Below are 25,673 nucleotides of genomic sequence, written 5' to 3'. Positions count from 1 at the left end.
ATTTATATCTAACAGATAGGAAAGAAACTATGGCAATTTTGCAAAAAATATACCCATGCCTCTCTCCATGTTCGCAAATAAGGCCTTCCCTCGTTCAACCTTTTCTCTCACAAGATAAACTACTCATACAAATGCATCTTGATGGTCCGTGCAACGCACGGGCAGCTAGCTTATTTCTTTTAAAATAGTTGCTGCGATAATTGGGTTGAAGTGATATATTTTATGTCTGCCCCAAATGATTTCAGATTCACTAGTAGTAACAAAGAAAAGGTTGCCTTGTTAATTAACAGAAAACAGGGTGAAAACTATCACATGAGGCCGGTAAAAAGAAGGCACACTGGGTTCAGCGTCATCGTCACTACAGCTGTGCGCGCGCGAGAAGTCTACATATCGAGGGGGCTACCGAGCGAGGCACCGAGACACAATGTTTGAGAGAGAAACCAATTGATAGATTATGATCAGATCGAGTTGTCACCCTTCTGCTATCATTGTTGGGGGGGGGATAAAGACGTATCGCGAGTGTGCGCGGTAGGCACAGAGGCACAACTAGTGGGTGTGTGTGTGTGTGTGTGTTTGAAAGAGGAGTAGATAGATTATTATCAAGATCGATGTGCCACCCTACTAGCTCCTTCGGTGCCGGGTAGTGTGTGTGTGTATGTTTGAGAGAGAAGCCAGTTGATAGATTAGTATCAAGATCGAGGTGTCACCCTACTCCTTCGGTGTTGGGAAGTGTGGGTGTGTGGGGAGGGGGGCCAGTGACACTCACATATCTCTACTCTTATAAAAAATAGAGTTGGTGATGATGGTGTTCCTACCATCCTGCAATATAGGCCATCCAGTTTATATCCGACGGACAGGAAGGAAACTATGGCAATTTTGCAAAAAGATACCCACACCCCTCTCCGCATTTGCAAATAAGGCATTCCCTCGTTCATCCTTTTCTCCCACAAGATAAACTTCTCATTCAAATGCATCTTGATGTTCCGTGCAACGCATGGGCATCTTGCTAGTAGGGAGAAGAAGTTTGTGTGACACATATCTAGCTATATTAAGGGATAGGTAGGTAGCATATGTGTGAGAGACATTAGTGGCTGTGGGTGGCCGGAATTAAAGGGGTGGGCGTGTTAGACAAAGAGAGCGTGTGTGTTTTTGTGTGAGAGACTTGTAGGACGGGGTAGAAAGACGAATTTAACCATGACGGAGGGAGAGAAATACACGAAGTGCGCGTGTGTGATTCCGATGCCCACAGGGAAATGAGATATGTATGCGTGTGAGAGAGATTGCACAATTCATTCACGTATCACTATCTAGTGATCATGGACGTGCATCGCTTGAACATAAGTCAATATCTACTTCGTATCGTGGCCAAAGGTACAATATCGATTCAACGCTATAAAGATTGGACACTCACATATCACATTTTTTCTATTTAAATAAGCCTTTTTAGTTGTACATGCCAAAGTTACAGTGATGTTTCTTCAAACAACCAATGTAGCTATCATGAACATGCACCATTGTTACTCTTGCATTCAAATTTATTAGTCTTGGATGATTTAAGTTTCTATTTTGAAGTAATATATGTAATATTCATATATGAATTCAACGGGTACGTAATTTATGAAATGGAGGCTATGTAATCATATGAGGTAACACTTTTAAGTAGCTGACTACAATATCCATTTCTTTTTGTGTGCCTCTACACTAACACGTCAATGCATTATGTTTAAAGTAAATAACCAATGGCACTAAATTATCTATTTACACGAGAAATACATAGGCTGAGCGTTTGATCCCTTTTTTTGTCAACGCGCCACTACACCCGTACGATTGGCCGCGCCCGTGTGAACATCCAAGTTATCGGCGCATCATCCCGAGTTATTGTCTTTTTTCTGGGGTGGACTTCACGCCAGTTATTAACTGCTAACGCGTGCCTCGTGTACACAGTCTAGCATGACCTTCCCACTAGCACGGTCCAAAATTAGTTGAAACTGGATACAAACAATCCCACGGGCGGCAAAATCTCCCGCCTCCTTCTAAAATTTCCGCCACCTTAGTCTTTAGCATGTGAAATCCCCCTTTTGTCCTTGGTGCACGGAGACCAACAGTTACAATACCGCCCTCATCTACATGATAGGTCGGGGCTGCTTTGGTAACTTCCGGTTCCCCCACTACACGGCACCCACATTTCCTCTCCCCTCCTGCAAAAACGACTAACTCCACAACACCAGAGCATCTTACATCACGCCGTCTGTACTTCATCGCCCTGTCTCCCCTCCCCTCTCGAAACCCTAGACTGCTCATCCACCGGCGTACCATAGCCCATTCACTGGCAGCGGCGTCCACCTCGCCGGATTTGCTTCTGTGGCCGCATCTACCCCTCCCACCTCCCCTAGAAACAAGTAGACTGCTCATCCACCACTATACCACAGCCCATTCAGTGCCGGTCTTGTCCATGGCGCCGGATCTACTTCGCCGGTACTCTCATCAACCACCGCACATCTGCAGCGGCTCATTCGTACTCCCCACCGGAGACACTTCGTCCACACCCCTCGGAGCCGCCCCACCGACACCCCCGTCGACGGCCTCTGATCTTCTTCACCGACACCTTCCTCAACCCTACCGGAGCCGCTTCGCCAACACCTTCCTCAACCCTACTGGAGTAGCTTCGCCTATATCATTCTCAACCCTACCAGGGCCGCTTTGCCAACTCACAAGTCCACGGCCTCAGATCCGCTTCCTCACACCCTCATCCAACCTACCAGAGCAGCTTCCGACGCCCCATCCACGGCCGCAGATCTGCATCGTCGACACCACCCTTAACCCAACCACCGGAGCAGCTTCTGACGCCCCATCCACGACTGCAGATCCGCATCGTCAACACCATCCTTAACCCAACCACCGGAGCAGCTTCACCTACGCCCTCGTCCACGGCCATAGATCCGCTTCGCCCACACCGTAGTCCACCCTACCAGAGCCGCTCCACAAACACCCTACTCGACGGTTGTAGATCTCCTTACCGGACCTCGACAGCCAGCGCAGCGTCATCACCCTCGACGTTTCTAAACTGATTCCCACAGTCTGGAGAGATGCCAAGCACCCGCCACGGCCTAGGTACTTGTCACCTTTAAACCTGTCCAGCATCACCTGCCCGATGTACTTCAAATATACTAACCAGTTGCTGTTACCTGTTATGCAGCTGGCAAAAACTACAAGGACGATGTTTCTTCCGGATCTAACAGCTTGGCCAACCAAGATCCTGGACTGAGGCATTGCTATGATCTTGTAAGCGTGTCTCTCTTGTATTGTTCTGTGCCTGCCAGCGTGCTTTGCTAGGATTTTGGACCAGTAATCCCTTTGTGCAGACAATGATTTCTACTACTGGCTGCTAAATTAGATATGTAGATGTCATACATGATACTACCTTGTACCTCCGTTCCTAAATATAAGTCTTTCTAGAGATTCCACTATAGGCTACATACGGAGAAAAATGAGTGAATCTACACTCGAAAATGCATCTATATACATCTGTATGTGGTCCATACTGGAATTTCTACAAAGACATATATTTAGGAACAGGGGCAGTACATTACACAAAATTGTAGGTGGCATGTAGGAATTCCAGTGCACTACATTAGGCTCCCTTAGAGTGCCTGCTAGTCCAGCATACAGAGTCATGGCTAGTTTATGGTACACACACAATCGTTAATTGGTGGTTTAAATATGCGCAAGGGATATGCAATGTAGTATCATGTAGAGATGTCTGAAATTAGCCGTGTCAACTTGCAGATAGGGATACACAATGAAAAAGTACAATATGTATGTGGCAATTTCATGGAACATCGCAAAAAAGGAGAGGCAGCGGTGAGCCTATACAGTGTGCCATGGTACGTCACTCCTCCATTGCAATCATCGTGACATGTTATTTGTATGCCAGTTCTATTAGCCAAGTTTCTTAGGGACAGTTATTATGAGTTATCCTAAGAAAATAAGCACCTGTGAATATAAGATCCATGTAATAAGCCAACCAGTTATTTTCATTGCGTTTTCAGCTTATCTTTGGTATGATCAGTGGAAAGTCTAGATTGCATTATATTTTTTCATTTTGCTGCCCATATGGAAATTAATTTGACTTGCAAACATCACAAATTGAACCCAGTGCAGTAATTAATATGATAGGAAAACAGATCATCACTATTTGCTCAAAATGCAAATACAAAGATACCATCTACTTGGCACAATCTACTTTGGTCAATGTTTTCCATAGAGATCCCATTGCCTAATTTAAACGAAGAACGCATGACCCACATTTAAATGAAGAACAATTATTTATTGAAATCCGATGGTCCAAGTGGCTGGTTATTATCGTATAGCAGCACCACCTGAAAGCATCATATAGCAGCAGCAGCTCATAGCAACTCATCATACAGTAGCAGCAGCAGTCTGCAATTCATCATATACCAGCAGCAGCTCATAGCAATTCATCATATAGCAGCAGTAGGAGCAGCTCATAGCAATTCATCATATTGCAGCAGCGGGAGCATCTCATAGCAATTCATCATATAGTAGAAGCAGGAGCATCTTGTAACAACTCATCATATAGCAGCAACAGGAGCAGCTTGTAGCAACTCATCATATAGCAGCAGCAGCTCATAGCAATTCATCATATAGCAGCAGCAGCTCATAGCAACTCATCATACAGCAGCAACAGCTCATAGCAATTCATTATATAGCAACAACAGGAGCAGCTCATAGCAATGCACCATATAGCAGCAGCAGAAGCATCTCATAGCAATTCATCGTATAGTGGAAAGGAGAGAGGAGATGCAAGCGGGCAGGGCTATGAATGCTTGCGTGTTTGTTTTTACTTGAGGGTCAGGTGTGACACGGGCGTCAGCAGTTGCATTTTGAGTGTAATATAGGCAGACAACAGAGTCATTTCACTATTCCCCTTCCCTTCAATTTTTAGTGAGGTTCTACCCGAAACACCCCCCTCCAAAGCGAAATTAGTTAATCCCAAGCCCATAACTCAAAAATGACTTCTTTACATCATTTATGGCTTATTTTGACAATATGCCCTGAAAAGGCAGAATCGAACTGGCCCTTAACCTGCAATTCAATTGTGCGTGCAATGATGAATCACTCCTGCCTGCGATCTGTACATTTAGGCATCATCATACATGGCATAACCTAATACATGTGCATTCCATTGTAGAATCTGGAAATATGCAATGTTTATGTTAGTTCATACGTTGCACATGATGTTTAAATGCCCCTTAAATCTGGTCAGTCAAGTGATGGTCTTTAAGCCTCCTTCTTTGCTTCTGTTCTTGATATGTAAGATTTGCTCACACATCTCTTCAATTGCTTGTTTCCATCATCCAGCCATACTAGGACTGTTTGCTTTGATTACTTGCCGTTCTTGACATAACACTCTAACAGAGCTTGTCAACGATTTAAACACCAAGGGCTGCTGTAGTGGGACCTTTTCTAACTCATAGGTGACATAAAGGTTTGGTTGTACACTACAGTAGGCTCTCCAAGAGTACCTGGAGATCCAGTTCGAAGGTATGCCTAGTTTTTACATAGTGCAGACATAGTAAATGCTCATTTCATTGTGTGCAAGTGCAAGAGATGCGGCATGTTTCATTATGTGGTGTTGTTTTGTTATAATCTCATTCTTTTGTGTTCACAGACTGGAAATTATGCATATTTATCTTCCAAGGAGACGAGTAACTAGTTTGTGTCACCTTGCAGAGGGGGTGCAATGAAGATAAGATTGAGGATTTCCAAGTACAAGATGTTAGGAAGGAGCCTTGCAAGAGAAGTAGGAGCTGCGCTGAGCCTCTTCAACCTGCTAAGGTAAGTCACTGTATGCAACTCAACAGTTCAATTCCTTGTTTGTTTCAGGCATAGTTAATTTTCTCTTTTCAATTGCTTTATTTGTCCTCAGTTAATGAGATGCCCAAATAATCATGCCTGATGTTCAGTACTTGTATCACTATTAGTTGACATAATTAAAGGCCTTACCATTTAATTACTCTACCGAAGTGTGCCTGAAGCTTTGAAGTCTATTAACCAACTATTATTGCATGAGGCTCACAATCTAGTTTATACTACGCTAATGATTGCATTGTTTTGCCTGCTGTAGTATGTTTGTATGAAACCCTCCGCTGTTCATTATGCTCCCTAAGACTTCAATTGAGGCACAGAATTGCCAACTGCTTGCTTACTTATACGCAACATGCTGTCTAAATTTGTAACTTGTTTGTGTTTTCGATTGGGCCCCAACATCATGCTCCTCTGGTGAGCTAAGAGGGATTTCTGTATGCAGGCTGCACAGACTATCTTTTTTATAATTTTTAAAATATCACCTGCTTATGCTTCATGACGTGTAACATTTTTTTTGAAAGTGACGTGTAACATTATTGTTAGTCCTGTTTTGCCATGTAGTACAAAATAGTGTCTTGTTCGCTTCACTGTTGTAACTATATTTTTGCCCTAGTCATGTGTACTTGCAGAAACATTTCAGGATGAAGTGACATCAACACAAAGATTTGGAAGCAATGCGGCATGGCCGTTACCGAATGATTATGGATTGGAATTGGAATGTGCTGATGTTCTCGAGCATCAACTAGAGGTGGCAAGACAACGTGTACATGATTGTTAATGTATAATCAACAAGTTGAGACTGGACATGCAGGTATTAGATGCAGGAGTCAAAAAATGAAACAAGACACTGAGGTAACCATGAAGGAATTGGAGATTTTGCAGACTGAAATTTGTGCTATCTGAATCCGGCCAATCCTATTTTCTGAAGAGATTATAGTTCAATTGGAGTTAAGTTGATGCGCGTCCATGATGTATGAGCTGTATTTGCCCAGTGTATGTAATTTGTTGTTTGTGTATGCTTTATTATCACCTGTGCCGAACCATAATGCCTAGTGGGTATAATCGGCTGTAATTTCTTTATTGTATAGTGTAGGATTATTCTACCTTTCTATGCCTTGATCTCTTTGTTGTAAAAGTGTAGGCTTTTTAGAGCTGATAGTATTGAGTAGGATGATTCTTTGAATATGCTATATCGTTCAAACGGGGGCCAATTTGCCCGACCATGGCCCTTCACGGGCCGTCGGATCCATGGGCCTTCTACGTCTCGTAGGATCCATGGGCCTTCTACGTCTCGTAGGATCCATGGGCCTTTTACGTCTCATAGGATCCATGGGCCGCCGACTCATTTATGGGTCTTGTATGGGCCTTTAATGGGCCGTAGATGGGCCTTTAATGGAAATCGTACATTTTATGGGCTGACCATAACGGGCCGTTAATAGGCCATATTTGGTGATGCTATGAAAATAGCCCAACAGACTAACGGTCCGCAAATGGGCCGACCATAACGACGGGCTGAATTTGGCCCACAAACAGAAAATGACAGTAACGGGCCGTAAGTAACCGAATGCTGCAAATGAGCCCAAGAATAAATGGGCCCTCAGAAGGCCGAAAGTTAACTTGGGCTGGAAACGGCCCAACGGAATAACGGGCCATTAATGGGTATAAAGTGATACACTGTTCATTACAGGCCAGTTTCACCACGGGCCGTTAATGGGTGTAAAGTAATACACTGTTCATTACGGGCCAGTTTCAGCACGGGCCGCTAATGGGCCAAGAGTTACAAAGGACCTCATATGGGCCGAAAGACATCATGGGCTATACATGGGCCAAAAGTGAAAACGGGCTGGAATCATATTGGACGGCCCAGATGACGCTACTGGGCCTAATTCGGATAGGGCGTAACGGGCCTTGGATTAGCGGGCTGTAAATGGGCTATATGCGAACATGTCGTTAACAGGCTTTCCATGGGCCGGCCCGCCAGCTTTTGACCAAGTTAAATGGGCCGGCCTTTTCACAGGAATGGGCCACTGTTGGGCCATGCCACCTGTCGACGTATCATAGGCGCCTTCTGTCCAGTGAGTGGATGCCATCTGTCCCAACGATGAGCCGGCACGTGTTTCCTCTAGCCAATGATGATTTTAAATGTGGAAAATCCCCATTGGTCGGGGCTGTTAACGGGTTATCGGATCCAAAACCCGACCCGATAGCTTAACGGCGTTCCGTTACGGTGGATGCCACGTGTCGGTCACCCTTGACGAAAGCACTTCTGTGACGCGCGATTTATCATCATGGAAGTGGACACTTCCCTGATGATAATTTTGGTAATGTCATGGAACACTTCTACGACAGAACAGGTATGACTATCTTGATTCTGTCATACATTTGTCATGGATGTACATGCATGACAAAAAAGCGACCTACTGTGACAAACACGTATCATCACGGAAGTGTATTTTTTTGTAGTGATGCCTCCCATATTGCCATGTCAAACCTCTAACCCACCTTGTCCTAGAAAACCGTTGTTTGGCTATGTTACCACTTTGCTCAGCCCCTCTTATAGCATTGTTAGTTGCAGGTGGAGATTGGAGCTTGTTCCATGTTTGGAACATGGATATTTGTTGGGATATCACAATATCTCTTATTTAATTAATGCATCTATATACTTGGTAAAGGGTGGAAGGCTCGGCCTTATGCCTGGTGTTTTGTTCCACTCGTGCCGCCCTAGTTTCCGTCATACCGGTGTTATGTTCCTTGATTTTGCGTTCCTTACACGGTTGGGTTATAATGGGAACCCCTTGACAGTTCGCCTTGAATAAAACTCCTCCAGCAAGGCCCAACATTGGTTTTACCATTTGCCACCTAGCCTTTTCTTTCCCTTGGGTCGGCCAGCTCAAGGGTCATCTTTATTTTAACCCCCCGGGATAGTGCTTCTCTAAGTGTTGGTCCAACTAAGCGATGTCCGGGGCCACCAGGGGCAACTCTCGGCTGGCCTACCTGACGTTTGGCTCATCCGTTGTGCCCTGAGAACGAGATATGTGCAGCTCCTATCGGGATTTGTCGGCACATCTGGGTGGCTTTGCTGGTCTTGTTTTACCATTATCAAAATGTCTTGTAACCGGGATTCCGAGCCTGATCGGGTCTTCCTGGGAAAAGGAATATCCTTTGTTGACCGCGAGAGCTTGTGATGGGCTAAGTTGGGACACCCCTGCAGGGTTTTGAACTTTCGAAAGACGTGCCCACGGTTATGGGCAGATGGGAATTTGTTAATGTCCGGTTGTAGAAAACCTGAAGCTTAACTTAACTAAAATGCATCAACCACATGTGTAGCCGTGATGGTCTCTTTCCGGCAGAATCCGGAAAGTGAACACGGTGTTGGAGTTATGCTTGAACGTAAGTAGTCTAGGATCACTTCTTGATCATAGAATTCTTGAACGTGCTTTTGCTTTCTCTTCTCGCTCTCTTTTGTGTAAGTTAGCCACCATATATGCTAGTGCTTGCTGCAGCGCCACCTCATACCTTTTACCTTACCCATAAGCTTAAATAGTCTTGATCGCGAGGGTGTGAGATTGCTGAGTCCCCGTGGCTCATAGATACTTCCAAAACTAGCTTGCAGGTGCCGATGATACCGTGCAGGTGGCACAACCAAGATCAAGGAGGAGCTCGATGAAGATTGTGTTTGTTTGTTGTTTCCGTTTCTAGTTGATCAGTAGTGGAGCCCAGTCGGGGCGATCAGGTATCTGTGTAGCTTTTGGGGTAGTCTTCTTTTATTTTGGTTCCGTAGTCGGACCTTGTTTGTATCTGGATGAATGTAATGATATGTATGCTTTGTGTGAAGTGGCGATTGTAAGCCAAATATGTATCTCTTTCCCTTATGTATTACATGGGTTGTGTGAAGATTACCTCACTTGCGACATTGCTTACAATGCGGTTATGCCTCTAAGTCGTGTGTCGGTGTCAAAACCGGCGGATCTCGGGTAGGGGGTCTCGAACTGTGCGTCTAGGCGGATGGTAACAGGAGACAAGGGACACAATGTTTTTACCCAGGTTCGGGCCCTCTCGATGGAGGTAAAACCCTACTCCTGCTTGATAAATATTGATGATATGGGTAGTACAAGAGTAGATCTACCACGAGATCAAGGAGGCTAAACCCTAGAAGCTAGCCTATGGTCTGATTGTTGTTCCTACAGACTAAAACCCTCGGTTTATATAGACACCGGAGAGGGCTAGGGTTACACAGAGTCGGCTACAATGGTAGGAGATCTACATATCCGTATCACCAAGCTTGCCTTCCACGCCAAGGAAAGTCCCTTCCGGACACGGGACGAAGTCTTCAATCTTGTATCTTCATAGTCCAGGAGTCCGGCCGAAGGTTTAGTCCGGCTATCCGGACACCCCTAATCCAGGACTCCCTCAGTAGCCCCCGAACCAGGCTTCAATGACGACTAGTCCGGCACGCAGATTGTCTTCGGCATTGGAAGGCGGGTTCTCTCCAAATTCCGTGTACCTATTGAATAATGTCCGGTTTCTTGTAAATGTAGCGCTCCTTGGCTTCTACGCCCAATAATGGCCGTCTTCCACGTGTCAAACGAATACGAAAAGTCAGGGTGTTTTTACATTTACACCCCTAGCTGCGTGAATGAGCCGCCTATTTAAGGGGACGAGGATTTAGATCCAAACCACACCTTCTCCCCTCCGCGAGTATTCATTAGAGTGTATCTGACAGAGGTCCATTCTATCATGGCCGGCCACCGCAGCTCCTCCTCTCTCCCTTCCAGCCCTCAGCCGGGAGATTGGGAGAGATGCTCCATCCCGCACAGCGAGCTAGTGACGCTCTAGACCAAGGGATTTCTCCCACCGGCCTACATGGTCCCGGTTCGAGCCGGATTTGCCACCTATAATGGCGGAGAGCAAGCGGAGAGCGCCCCCAATCCCTCCAAAGGAGAGCGGGTATGCCTTGTCCCTTTCTTAATAAGAGGGCTCGGATTTCCAACTCATCCGTTTCTCCGGGGGCTCCTGGAGTTCTATGGCCTCCAGCTGCACAACCTCACGCCTGCCTCTATATTGCATATTGCGGGCTTCGTAGCCCTTTGCGAGCTGTTTCTGGGCTGCGAGGCTCATTTCGCGCTGTCGAAAAGGCTATTCTGCCGTGTGCCCCATTCTTAGAAGGGGTCAATATATCAAGTGGGCAGAGCCGAAGTGTGGCGCATCGCCGGGACGGATATCTATCCGGAACCCCAAAGAAGGCGTCCGAGGACTGGCCTTCGGAATGGTTTTATATAGAGGACGTCCCGCTGCCGGATCCTGTCCAGATCGACCTACCTGAGTTTGATAGTGCTCCCCTAAAGAAGTGCCTAAGCTGGCGTCCACGGAGCACTCAGAGGGAAAGTGACAAGGATGTTCTTTACCTGATGGGCCGGATAAGATTGTTAGCTCATTCCGGACTAACCATGATCGGGGTCATGGTCGCATGCATCATGCGAGGGGTGCAGCCGCTTCATTATAGAGGCCACCCCATGTGGGACTTCAATAGGGAGGATGACGCCACCCGCCACGGCCGTAAGGGGCCAGATTCGGCTCCCGCTCGAATAAAGATCTTGTCCACTTTGTACAAGGGAGAAGAGGAGGAATTTCTCCGCGTCAACCCACAGGGTGGATTTTCTATGTACAATCCCCCAAGTTGGGTAAGTGGACACTTTTACTTGCCCATCCGTTTTATATTCCCATCGTTAAATATTCAGTCTAACAACTTCAACGCAGGAACTGCGCCAGGCTGTTAAAGAAATAAACAACCCTCCTCCACAACCCGAGGATCCGGGACGGTCCCTCGACCCGGCCTCTCAAGAGGATCTGGACTTATCTGTGGAGCTGATTGATGGGGTGTTTCATCAATTGAGCAAGGACAACGCCTTGGTAGCCATTACGGCCGATTACCCAGGGCTACTCCCAGCCTCACAGGTAACTGAGACCGAAGTCCCAGCACTTTGAAAAGGGATCTATCCTCGCGTGTTTTCGATTGCCGTATGACAACCGTGTTTTGCAGGGGAGATCCTTGAGACGGGAGGCCGAGCCTACGGCGACTAGCCAACGGGGGGTGGCAAGGCCCCGCGGGCTGAAAAGAAGTGCGGTCCGGACTGAGACACCGGCGCAAAGGTATAGCGCGCCATCTTATTCCCAGGTGTTATTCCTTCAAGGCATATTAACGCTCGTGCTCTCTTCAGGACGAAGAGACCTCGCCGGACTATATCCGGAGAGGTTGCCAATCGCGCCTCCACCAGCCAGGCTCCAAAGCCTGGTCCGGAAGCGGAGGCGAACACAAGGCGCGCACCGGACGCTCCTCCGACAGAGGATGCGGACAGGCTGTCTGCCACCAATTCCGAGGTGGAGAGTGCCATGAACCACAGGCGTCGCCGGTCAGTTCTTCGCGATGCTTGTTTCTCCCAAGAGGCATTGGATGCCTTCAATTCAGGAGATGCGTACCTCCGTGCCGCTCAAAATGGTCTAGCCAGAGCCACGAAGCAATATGTAAAAGACATACGGGTAAGAAAATTTTGGTAATTATATGTATACCAGTAGCCCCTGAGACTTGAAACAGTTAGAATAACTGATTTAAGGATCATTTGTTATGCAGGTTCTTACAGAAAAGAATACCATACTGTCCCAGGAGCTGGAAGAGTGCAAAGCCCAACTTGAGGCTGCACTAGCCGCGGCAGGGGAGCCCAAGGAGACCCCCTCTGGTAATATACGCTTTGAAAGATAAGTATTTTGCGAAGTGCGGCATGGGTGCAAATCTGACAAATGAAATTGCAGATGGCGCCGGATTAAATCTGGAAGAGCAACAACTCCTACGCCAGCTGAAGGCTGGTGAGAGCGTGCTGACAAAGGTGAGGCGGGAGAAGAAGGATCTCCAAGATGCCAACACCAAGCTGGGCGTTGAACTGAAGAATGTTCGTGCCCAGCTATTGGACTCCGTGAAGGAGAATCAGTGGCTTCGATGCGGCATATATAGTAAGTGCTTAAACGAACTTTGAAAAAGAGTTCGGCGAGGAAGTCGACTAACAGAGTAATGTCTGTAGGTATGCTAACGGTTGTCCTGCAGAGGAAATGCCCAGTTCTACGAGTGACCTTCTTCCCGAGCTCTCACAACTGCACGAGCGAGTTCGGCAGGTGATGCAAAGCGTCGCCCAGGCCTTGTGGCCATCCGTCTCCATGCCCGAAGGCCTTGGAGAGCTTGTAGAGAAGCTGAAGGGAGCGCGGCGGTGCTTCCGATTGTGGAAGATGTCCGCCTGCCATCAAGGCGCCAGGGAGGCCTGGGCCATGGTGAAGACGCGGTACACGAAGGCTGACCCAAACCACATGGCCGAGGTCGGACCCGTGGGGCCCGATGGGAAGGAGATCCCTGTGAGCTTAGTATACGGCCAAGTAGAATTGGCTGCAAAGTATTCCCAACAGGACTGTAAACTAGACAACCTGTTAGATGGTATTGAAGAGGAATACAATCAGTCAGATTGACTATGTAATTATAATTGACATGTGTTATGCCTTCTAGCCGGATTGTAGATCGTTTGTCATGGCCGACCTTTTCGCTTCAACCTCGGGACCTGACGGTCCGGAGTGTGTCCGAAAACCCTTGCGGTTATATAAGAATAGGGGTATGCATGGAGACCAGGCGTAGGGGTCATTAGTGCTTGAACAGACAAGTGCCCAACTAGTTATGTTATATTACATGGTTAGTAAGAAACATCTTCCAGGGAGAATAGTTCCGTTAGGGGTTCCTTTCCCTGGGAGGCATGCCCTAAAGTGCATGTCCATTCTGCGAAAAGAGACGCAGGAAAAACATATGGGGGCGTATAGATAAATAAGTGAAAAAAGATCATCTTTAGTCCACCGACCGAATATTCCCTTAAGAACGCTAGCTTTCAGTTTCACCCAGTCTGAGGTACACATCCGGCTGACCTAGCGGTAACAATCGCAGAGGTGCTCCCATTACCACCTAGCCGAACAATCGGGAACGTAGGGGTAAGCACAGGAGCCAGGCAAGCCAGCTTGGCCAAAACTTAAGTCATATCGATGCATATAATGGTGAATAAAAGGTACATGCGGAAGTGTGACACATGTGTTGGGCATGAAGCCCGTATAAATAAGCTTATGTTTAAAGAAGCCCCCAGGTTTAATGAGCATGGATAGCGTGTCACTTTATGAGCCTTTAAAGGCTATAAGACAGAGGGAGGGGAGAAGGAGAGAAATGTAAGACAGAAAGTATATAAAAAATGGACAGAGGAAGGAGATGAACATAGAGTCTGGCGCTAGGCATAGAATCTTCGGAGACGGGCTGCGTTCCATGGGTTCGGCTTGAGTCGATTATCCGATGCATCTCGGAGGCGGTACGCTCCACCAGTCAGGACTTGGTCAATTATGAAGGGACCTTCCCACTTGGGCTTGAGTTTGTCCTTTTTCTTGTCCGGCAGGCGTAGAACTAATTCGCCAACGTTGTAATTTTTGGCCAGTACTTCTCTGCTTTGGTAGCTTCGAGCCTACTGTTGATAGAATGCGGAACGGGCTTTTGCCATATCAAGCTCTTCCACCAAGGCGTCCAAACTGTCCTGCTGATCGAGCTCGGCTTCTCTTTCTTCGTACATGCGCACTCGAAGTGAGTCATGAATTATGTCGCAGGGCAAAACTGCCTCTGCACCATACACCGTGAAGAATGGTGTGTATCCAGTGGTGCGATTCAGCGTGGTCCGCAGCCCCCAGAGTACGGAGTCGAGCTCCTCTACCCAGTGCGTATTAGATTCCTTAAGGGACCGCACTAATCTGGGTTTGATGCCGCTCATGATAAGACCATTTGCACGTTTGACCTGGCCGTTTGTTTGTGGGTGATAGACGGAAGCATAATCGAGCTTGATGCCCATGTTTTTGCACCAGAGTTTTACCTCGTCGGCCGTAAAGTTCGTGCCGTTATCAGTGATGATGCTATGGGGGACGCCGTAACGGTGTACAACCCCAGATATAAAGTCTATCACCGGTCCGGATTCGGCCGTCTTAACAGGCTTGGCTTCTATCCATTTGGTGAACTTATCCACCATGATCAGTAAGTATTTTTTCTTGTGGGTTCTGCCTTTAAGGGGTCCAACCATGTCAAGCCCCCAGACTGCAAAGGGCCAAGTGATGGGGATAGTTTGGAGGGCGGTGGGTGGCATATAGCTTTGGTTTGCAAAAAGCTGGCAACCGATGCATCGTTGGACTAAGTCCTGGGCGTCTGCCCGGGCCGTCGGCCAATAAAAGCCTTTACGGAAGGCCTTGCTTACAAGGGACCGAGCTGCAGCGTGATGACTGCCGAGTCCGGCATGAATTTCAGCCAGGAGGTTCCGCCCTTCCTCTTCGGAGATGCACCTTTGAAGGACTCCGGTAGTGCTTTCCTTATAAAGCTCTCCCTCATGGACTTTATGGGCTTTAGATCGCCGCACTATGCAGCGTGCCTCATTTTGGTTCTCGGGGAGTTCCTGCCTAGTAAGGTAGGCGAGGAATGGTTCTGTCCACGGGGCGATGACGGCCATTATTACGTGGGCTGAAGGTGTTATTTCATTGGCAGAGCCTCCAATTATGTCAAAGTGTTCGGTGTCGGGCAGTGCGGTTGGGTCCGGGCTGTTATTGCCAGGTTCCCCTTCCCATACTACGGATGGCTTGAACAACCTTTCCAAGAAGATGTTGGGGGGGACTACATCGCGTATTGCGCCGATGCGTGCCAGGATATCTGCCGCCTGATTATTTTCCCGGGCTATATGGTGAAATTCGAGCCCTTCGAACCGAGCTGACATTTTTAGGACGGTGTTGCGATAAGCTGCCATTTTTGGATCCTTGGCATCAAAGTCTCCATTTATTTGGGATATTGCGAGGTTCGAGTCCCCGCGCACCTCTAGGCGTTGAATGCCCATGGATACTGCAATCCGGAGACCGTGTAAAGGGGCTCATATTTGGCTGCATTGTTGGAGTCTGTGTACATTATCTAGAGTATGTATTGAACCGTGTCTCCTCTGGGGCACGTCAAAATGACGCCAGCCCCTAGACCGGCCAACATTTTGGAGCCGTCGAAGTGCATGACCCAGTTTGAATATGTGTCATACTCTTTAGGGAGTTCGGCCTCCGTCCATTCTGCGACGAAGTCGGCCAAAACTTGTGACTTGATAGCTCGCCGTGGCTTGTAAGTTATGTCGAACGGGAGGAGCTCAATGGCCCATTTTGCAATCCGGCCCATCGCATCGTGGTTGTTTACAATATCGTTAAGTGGCACTTCCGAGGCTACTGTTATTGAACACTCTTGAAAGTAGTGTCGCAGCTTCCGGGATGCCATAAATACCGCGTACGCAATCTTTTGATAATGCGGGTACCATGACTTGCACGGAGTAAGGACAATGGACACATAGTAGACCGGCTTTTGAAGGGGGAATTTGTGTCCGTTCGTTTTTCGTTCGACGACAAGCACTGCGCTTACGACCTGATGGGTTGCTGCAATGTATAATAGCATTGGTTCGCCAATGTTTGGCGCGACCAGGACTGGGTTTGTTGCCAAGATGACTTTTATTTCGTCGAGTCCGGCCGTGGCTGCATCCGTCCACTCGAAGTGTTCGGTGTGCCGAAGGAGGCGGTAAATGGGTAGGGCCTTTTCTCCCAAGCGGGAGATAAAGCGGCTTAGAACCGCCACGCATCCGGTTAATTTTTGTATTTGTTTGAGGTCCTTCAGGATATCCAATTGTGACAAAGCTCGGATCTTGGCTGGATTTGCTTCAATTCCTCTACCAGATACAATGAAGCCCAAGAGCTTTCCAGCTGGAACGCTGAAAACGCATTTTTCCGGGTGGAGCTTGATGTCGTATGTTCGGAGGTTATCGAATGTTAGCCTCAAGTCGTCTACTAGAGATTCGACATGTCTTGTTTTAACGACCACATCATCTACATATGCCTCCACTGTTTTGCCGATCTAGTTTGCCAGACATGTCTGAATCATGCGCTGATATGTTGCGCCGGCGTTTTTGAGCCCGAAGGGCATTGTGTGGAAGCAGAATGCGCCGTATGGGGTGATGAATGCCGTTGTGGTTTGGTCTGACTCCGCCATCTTTATTTGATGGTAGCCGGAGTATGCGTCGAGGAAACACAATGAATCGTGTCCAGCGGTAGCGTCGATAATTTGATCGATGCGGGGGAGGGGGAAGGGATCCTTTGGGCAAGCCTTGTTAAGGTCTTTAAAATCAACGCACAGGCGCCAGGATTTGTCCTTCTTTGGTACCATCACCAGGTTTGCTAGCTAGTCTGGGTGTTTTATATCTTTGATGAATCCGGCCTCCAATAGCTTGGCTAGTTCCTCTCCCATGGCCTGTCTCTTAGGTTCGGAAAAATGCCGAAGAGCCTGTTTGACTGGCTTGAATCCTTTTAGGATATTTAAGCTGTGTTCGGCCAGCCTACGTGGGATTCCTAGCATGTCTGAAGGGTGCCAGGCGAAAATGTCCCAGTTCTCTTGTAGGAACTCTCGCAGTGCGGCGTCTACATCAGGGTTTAACTGTGCCCCGATGGAAGCTGTTTTATTGGGGTCCGTTGGATGGACCTGGAATTTGACTATTTCGTCCGCCGGTTTAAAGGAGGTGGACTTGGATCTTTTGTCGAGTATCCCATCGTCCCTATTCACCATGGAGCGCAGCGCAGTCAGTTCCTCAGCCGCTAGGGCTTCGGATAGCGCCTCGAGGGCCAGTGCGGCTGTCTTGTTTTCGGCGCGAAGTGCTATGTCCGGATCACTAGCGAGAGTGATGATTCCGTTAGGCCCGGGCATCTTGAGCTTCATATACCCGTAATGGGGTATTGCTTGGAAGATTGTAAACACTTCCTGCCCTAGTAGAGCGTGGTATCCGCTACTGAACGGGGCCACTTGGAACGTGACCTCTTCGGACCTATAATTATCCGGCGTGCCGAACACCACATGTAGTGTGATTTTTCCTGTACAGTGCGCTTCCCGACTGGGGATTATTCCTCTAAAGGTTGTGTTGCTTCGCTCAATGCGGTTCCATTCTATTTCCATTTTTTGAAGGGTTCCCTCATAAATGAGGTGCAATCCGCTGCCGCCATCCATGAGTACCTTGGTAAGATGAAAGCCATCCACTATTGGACTGAGGACCAATGCGGCTGGTGCTCGGGCTGTTCGGAATTTAGGTTCATCACTGGCATTAAAAGTAATAGCCGTGTCACTCCATGGGTTTATTGTTGCTACTTGGTAGACTTCGGCAAGGCTACGGAGTGTTCTTTTTCGCATATTATTTGATGCGAAAGTCTCGAAGACTGTTAATACCGTACTGGTGTCTCTGGGGTGGCTTTCTGTGGCTTCTGGAATTAGAAGATCTTCGCCGATTTTTGCCACCTCCCGGAGTATCCAACATGCTCTAAGGTTGTGAGTTGGTGTGGCGCCCTCTACACTGTGAATTTTACAGGGTCCATTAAGCCATCCTTCCAGTACGGTTCCGTGCCCTGTAGAGGGCTTTTGCTTTTTGGTATTGAACCCGGGTGTCTGGCGATGATGCACCCTTTTATTTTGGACTGGGTTTGTATTCAGGGTCGGATTGTCCCAAAATTTTATTTTGGTTTTCCAGGTGCTTTCCATGGCACAGTACTTTCGTACTATGGACACCAAGTCAGCGAAGCGTGTAATATCACGGCGACTTATGGCGTTGAGGATTCCCTTGTCCGTGCAATTATTGAAGAAGAATGAAATTGTGTCTTCCTCGCGGCAGTCCTTTATCCTGTTCATAACCAGGAGGAATCTGGCCCAATAATGATGTATTGTTTCTTCTGGCTCTTGCCTAATTTGGGATAGCTCGCTTATGTACGGGTGGGTGGGTGGAATCAAATCCGAAACTTCACCCAATCTGAGACCCAGAGGCCAAGGAGTTTCCGAACTCCGAAGTTTGGATTCTTGGATGCTGTCCAATGAATCTAGCCCGTCGCCTGACTTTAAGTTCAGGTCTTGAGTGATGTCCTCCCCTCCGCGGGTATCCGGCTTGGAGGGATCGGGAATCCGGACATAGCTAGTCCTTAAGATAGATGAAGGGTCGCCGCACTGTCCCTATACCACGGCAACGTGATGGGTGACCTGGGGAGAGTTAATCTCTCTCAGATCGGGTTTAGGCCCAATTTGGTCGTAATCCGTAGTGACTCCCAGGGCGGCGATGCAATCCAAGAGCTCGTTTAGGGAAGAGAGCTCCATTGGATCTAGCTGCTCGGCGAATTCCGAGCTGACGTGAAGATTGCTTTCGATGACCCGAGAGGTCATCGTCAGCGCAGCAGCCGAACAGGCGGTCATAAGGAAACCACCTAGCCGGAGAGTTTGGCCGACAGCAAAAGCTCCCTTGGCAATGGTGCCGTCTTTAAAGACGGGATGAGGCATCCTTCCTGATGGCGACGGCAGAGAGGAACTCTCAATGAAAGCACCAATGTCAGTATCAAAACCGGCGGATCTCGGGTAGGGGGTCCCGAACTGTGCGTCTAGGCGGATGGTAACAGGAGACAAGGGACACGATGTTTTTACCCAGGTTCGGGCCCTCTCAATGGAGGTAAAACCCTTCTCCTGCTTGATTAATATTGATGATATGGGTAGTACAAGAGTAGATCTACCTCGAGATCAAGGAGGCTAAACCCTAGAAGCTAGCCTATGGTCTGATTGTTGTTCCTACGGACTAAAACCCTCCGGTTTATATAGACATCGGAGAGGGCTAGGGTTACACAGAGTCGGTTACAATGGTAGGAGATCTACATATCCGTATCGCCAAGCTTGCCTTCAATGCCAACGAAAGTCCCTTCCGGACACGGGACAAATTCTTCAATCTTGTATCTTCATAGTCCAGGAGTTCGGCCGAAGGTATAGTCCGGCTATCCGGACACCCCCTAATCTAGGACTCCCTCATCGTGCTTCGACACGTGGGAGATATATCCGCATCATGGGCGTTACAAGTTGGTAATAAGAGACTTCCCCAACTTAGGAGCCCCCTGCTTGCTCGAATCGCCGGCGTTGTTGAGTCTAGAATTTTTTTGAGTCATTTAGGATTATATATATCGGAGAGTAGGATTCTTTTTACTCCTCAGTCCCTTCGTCGCTCTGGTGAGGCATCCTGACGTAGAGTTTTGACTCTTCTCTTCTCAAATTTCACTAAAAAATTTAGGATCATGCGGGTATCTTGGAATTGTGCGGGTCAAATTCTAAATGACTCACCCGCATGATCCTAATTTTTTTTAGTGAAATTTGAGAAGAGAAGACTCAAAACTCTACGCCAGGATGCCTCACCAGAGCGACGAAGGGACTGGGGAGTAAAAAGAATCCTACTCTTCGATATATATAATCCTAAATGACTCAAAACTTTTTTTCTAGACTCAACAACGCCAGCGATTCGATCAAGCAGGGGGCTCCTAAGTTGGGGAAGTCTCTTATTACCAACTTGTAACGCCCACGATGCGGATATATCTCCCACGTGTCGAAGCACGATGAGGGAGTCCTGGATTAGGGGGTGTCCGGATAGCCGGACTATACCTTCGGCCGGACTCCTCGACTATGAAGATACAAGATTGAAGACTTCGTCCCGTGTTCGGAAGGGACTTTCCTTGGCATGGAAGGCAAGCTTGGCGATACAGATATGTAGATCTCCTACCATTGTAACCGACTTTGTCTAACCCTAGCCCTCTCCGGTGTCTATATAAACCGGAGGGTTTTAGTCTGTAGGGACAACAATCAGACCATAGGCTAGCTTCTAGGGTTTAGCCTCCTTGATCTCGTGGTAGATCTACTCTTGTACTACCCATATCATCAATATTAATCAAACAGGAGTAGGGTTTTACCTCCATCGAGAGGACCCGAACCTGGGTAAAAACATCGTGTCCCTTGTCTCCTGTTACCATCCGCCTAGACGCACAGTTCGGGACCCCCTACCCGTGATCCGCCGGTTTTGACACTGACATTGGTGCTTTCATTGAGAGTTCCTCTGTGCCGTCGCCATCAGGAAGGATGCCTCATCCCGTCTTTAAAGACGGCACCGTTGCCAAGGGAGCTTTTGCTGTCGGCCAAACTCTCCGGTTAGGTGGTTTCCTTATGACCGCCTGTTCGGCTGCTGCGCCGACGATGACCTCTCGGGTCATCGAAAGCAATCTTCACGTCAGCTCGGAATTCGCTGAGCAGCTAGATCCAATGGATCTCTCTTCCCTAAACGAGCTCTTGCATCACATCGCCGACCTGGGAGTCGCTACGGATTATGACCAGATTGGGCCTAAACCCGATCTGAGAGAGATTAACTCTCCCCAGGCACCCATCACGTTGTCGTGGTAGAGGGACAGTGCGGCGACCCTTCATCTATCTTAAGGACTAGCTATGTCTGGATTCCCGATCCCTCCAAGCTAGATTCATTGGACAGCATCCAAGAATCCAAACTTCAGAGTTCGGAAACTCCTTGGCCTCTGAGTCTCAGATTTGGTGAGGTTTCAGATATGATTCCACCCACCCACCCGTACATAAGCGATCTATCGCAAATTAGGCAAGAGCCCGAAGAAACAGTACATCATTACTGGGCCAGATTCCTCCTGGTTATGAACAGGATAAAGGACTGCCGCGAGGAAGACGCAATTTCATTCTTCTGTAATAATTGCATGGACAAGGGAATCCTCAACGCCATAAGTCGCCGTGATATTACATGCTTCGCTGACTTGGCGTCCATAGTACGAAAGTACTGTGCGATGGAAAGCGCCTGGAAAACCGAAATAAAATTTTGGGACAATCCGGCCCTAAATACAAACCCAGTCCAAAATAAAAGGGTGCATCATCGCCAGACACCCGGGTTCGATACCAAAAAGCAAAAGCCCTCTACAGGGCACGGAACCGTACTGGAAGGATGGCTTAATGGACCCTGTAAAATTCACAGTGCAGAGGGCGCCACACCAACTCACAGCCTTAGAGCATATTGGATACTTCGGCAGGTGGCAAAAATCGGCGAAGATCTTCTAATTCTAGAAGCCACAGAAAGCCACCCCAGAGACACCAGTACGGTATTTACAGTCTTCGAGACTTTCGCATCAAATAATATGCGAAAAAGAACACTCCGCAGCCTTGCCGAAGTCTACCAAGTAGCAACAATAAACCCATGGAGTGACACGGCTATTACTTTTAACGCCAGTGACGAACCTAAATTCCAAACAGCCCGAGCACCAGCCGCATTGGTCCTCAGTCCAATAGTGGACAGCTTTCGTCTTACCAAGGTACTCAAGGATGGCGGCAGTGGATTGAACCTCATTTATGAGGAAACCCTTCAAAAAATGGAAACAGACTGGAACCGCATTGAGCGAAGCAACACAACCTTTAGAGGAATAATCCCCAGTCGGGAAGCACGCTGTACAGGAAAAATCACACTAGATGTGGTATTCGGCACGCTGGATAATTACAGGTCCGAAGAGGTCACGTTCCAAGTGGCCCCGTTCAGTAGTGGATACCATGCTCTGCTAGGGCGGGAAGCGTTTACAATCTTCCAAGCAATACCCCATTATGGGTATATGAAGCTCAAGATGCCCGGGCCTAACGGAATCGTCACTCTCGCTAGTGATCTGGACATAGCACTCCGCGCCGAAAACAAGACAGCCGCACTGGCCCTCGAGGCGCTATCCGAAGCCCTAGCGGCTGAGGAACTGACTGCGCTGCGCTCCACGGTGAATAGGGACGATGTGATACTCGACAAAAGATCCAAGTCTACCTCCTTTAAACCGGCGGATGAAATAGTCAAATTCCAGGTCCATCCAACGGACCCCAATAAAACAGCTTCCATCGGGGCACATTTAAACCCTGATGTAGACGCCGCACTGTGAGAGTTCCTACGAGAGAACTGGGACATTTTCGCCTGGCACCCTTCATACATGCCAGGAATCCCACGCAGGCTGGCCGAACACAGCTTAAATATCCTAAAAGGATTCAAGCCAGTCAAACAGGCTCTTCGGCGTTTTTCCGAACCTAAGAGACAGGCCATGGGAGAGGAACTAGCCAAGCTATTGGAGGCCGGATTAATCACAGATATAAAACACCCGGACTGGCTAGCAAACCTGGTGATGGTACCAAAGAAGGACAAATCCTGGCGCCTGTGCGTTGATTTTAAAGACCTTAACAAGGCTTGCCCAAAGGATCCCTTCCCCCTCCCCCGCATCGATCAAATTATCAACGCTACCGCAGGACACGATTCGTTGTGTTTCCTTGACGCATACTCCGGCTACCATCAAATAAAGATGGCAGAGTTAGACCAAGCCGCAACGGCATTCATCACACCATACGGCCCATTCTGCTTCCACACAATGCCCTTCGGGCTCAAAAACGCCGGTGCAACATATCAGCGCATGATTCAGACATGTCTGGCAAACTAGATCGGCAAAACAATGGAGGCATACATAGATGATGTGGTCGTTAAAACAAGACATGCCGAATCTCTAGTAGACGACTTGAGGCTAACATTCGATAACCTCCAAACATATGACATCAAGCTCAACCCGGAAAAATGCGTTTTCGGCGTTCCAGCTAGAAAGCTCTTGTGCTTCATTGTATCCGGTAGAAGGAATTGAAGCAAATCCAGCCAAGATCCGAGCTCTGTCACAATTGGATATCCCGAAGGACCTCAAACAAATACAAAAATTAACCGGATGCATGGCGGCTTTAAGCCGCTTTATCTCCCACTTGGGAGAAAAGGCCCTATCCCTTTACCGCCTCCTTCGGTGCACCGAACACTTCGAGTGGACGGATGCAGCCACAGCCGGACTCTACGAAATAAAAGCCATCTTGGCAACAAACCCAGTCCTGGCCGCGCCAAACATTGGCGAACCAATGCTATTATACATTGCAGCAACCCATCAGGTCGTAAGCGCAGTGCTCGTCGTCGAACGAGAAATGGACGGACACAAATTCCCCCTTCAAAAGCCGGTCTACTGTGTGTCCACTGTCCTTACTCCGTGCAAGTCACGGTATCCGCATTATCAAAAGATTGTGTATGCGGTATTTATGGCATCCCGGAAGCTGCGACACTACTTTCAAGAGTGTTTAATAACAGTAGCCTCGGAAGTGCCACTTAACGATATTATAAACAACCGTGACACGACGGGCCAAATTGCAAAATGGGCCATTGAGCTCCTCTCCTTCGACATAACTTACAAGCCATGGCGAGCTATCAAGTTGAAAGTTTGGCCGACTTTGTCGCAGAATGGACGGATGCCGAACTCCCTAAAGAGTACGGCACATATTCAAACTGGGTCATGCACTTCGACGGCTCCAAAATGTTGGCCGGTCTAGGGGCGAGCGTCATTTTGACGTCCCCCACAGGAGACACAGTTCAGTACGTACTCCAGATAATGTACACAGACTCCAAGAATGCAGCCGAATATGAGGCCCTTTTACATGGTCTCCGGATGGCAGTATCCATGGGCATTCAACGCCTAGAGGTGTGCGGGGACTCGAACCTCGCAATATCCCAAATAAATGGAGACTTTGATGCCAAGGATCCAAAAATGGCAGCTTATCGCAACGCCATCCTAAAAATGTCAGCTCGGTTTGAAGGGCACGGATTTCACCATATAGCCCGAGAAAATAATCAGGCGGCAGATGTCCTGGCACGCATCGGCGCAAAATGCGATGTAGTCCCCCCCCAACATCTTCTTGGAAAGGCTGTTCAAGCCATCCGTAGTATGGGAAGGGGAACCCGGCAATAACAGCTCGGACCCAACTGCACTGCCCGACATCGAACACTCTGACATAATTGGAGGCTCTGCCAATGAAATAACACCTTCAGCCCACGTAATAATGGCCGTCATCGCCCCGTGGATAGAACCATTCCTCGCCTACCTTACTAGATAGGAACTCCCCGAGAACCAAAATGAGGCACGCTGCATAATGCGGCGATCTAAAGCCTATAAAGTCCATGAGGGAGAGCTTTATAAGAAAAGCACTACCGGAGTCCTTCAAAGGTGCATCTCCGAAGAGGAAGGGCGGAACCTCCTGGCTGAAATTCATGCCGGACTCGGCGGTCATCACGCTGCAGCTCGGTCCCTTGTAAGAAAGGCCTTCCGTACAGGCTTTTATTGGCCGACGGCCTGGGCAGACGCCCAGGACTTAGTCCAACGATGCGTCGGTTGCCAGCTTTTTGCAAACCAAAGCCATATGCCACCCACCGCCCTCCAAACTATCCCATCACTTGGCCCTTCGTGGTCTGGGGGCTTGACATGGTTGGACCCCTTAAAGGCGGAACCCACAAGAAAAAATACTTACTGATCATGGTGGATAAGTTCACCAAATGGATAGAAGCCAAGCCTGTTAAGACGGCCGAATCCGGACCGGTGATAGACTTTATATCCGGGGTTGTACACCGTTACGGCGTCCCCCACAGCATCATCACTAATAACGGCACGAACTTTACGGACGACGAGGTAAAACTCTGGTGCAAAAACATGGGCATCAAGCTCGATTATGCTTCCTTCTATCACCCACAAACTAACGGCCAGGTCGAACGTGCAAATGGTCTTATCATGAGCGGCATCAAACCCAGATTAGTGCGGTCCCTTAAGGAATCTAATACGCATTGGGTAGAGGAGCTCGACTTTGTACTCTGGGGGCTGCGAACCACGCGGAATCGCACCACCGGATACACACCATTCTTCATGGTGTACGGCGCAGAGGCAGTTTTGCCCTGCGACATAATTCATGACTCACCTCGAGTGCGCATGTACGAAGAAAGAGAAGCCGAGCT

Source organism: Triticum aestivum, chromosome 5A, assembly GCF_018294505.1.
Source record: "Triticum aestivum cultivar Chinese Spring chromosome 5A, IWGSC CS RefSeq v2.1, whole genome shotgun sequence".
Classification (NCBI taxonomy): domain Eukaryota; kingdom Viridiplantae; phylum Streptophyta; class Magnoliopsida; order Poales; family Poaceae; genus Triticum; species Triticum aestivum.
This window is presented reverse-complemented; position numbering follows the sequence as displayed.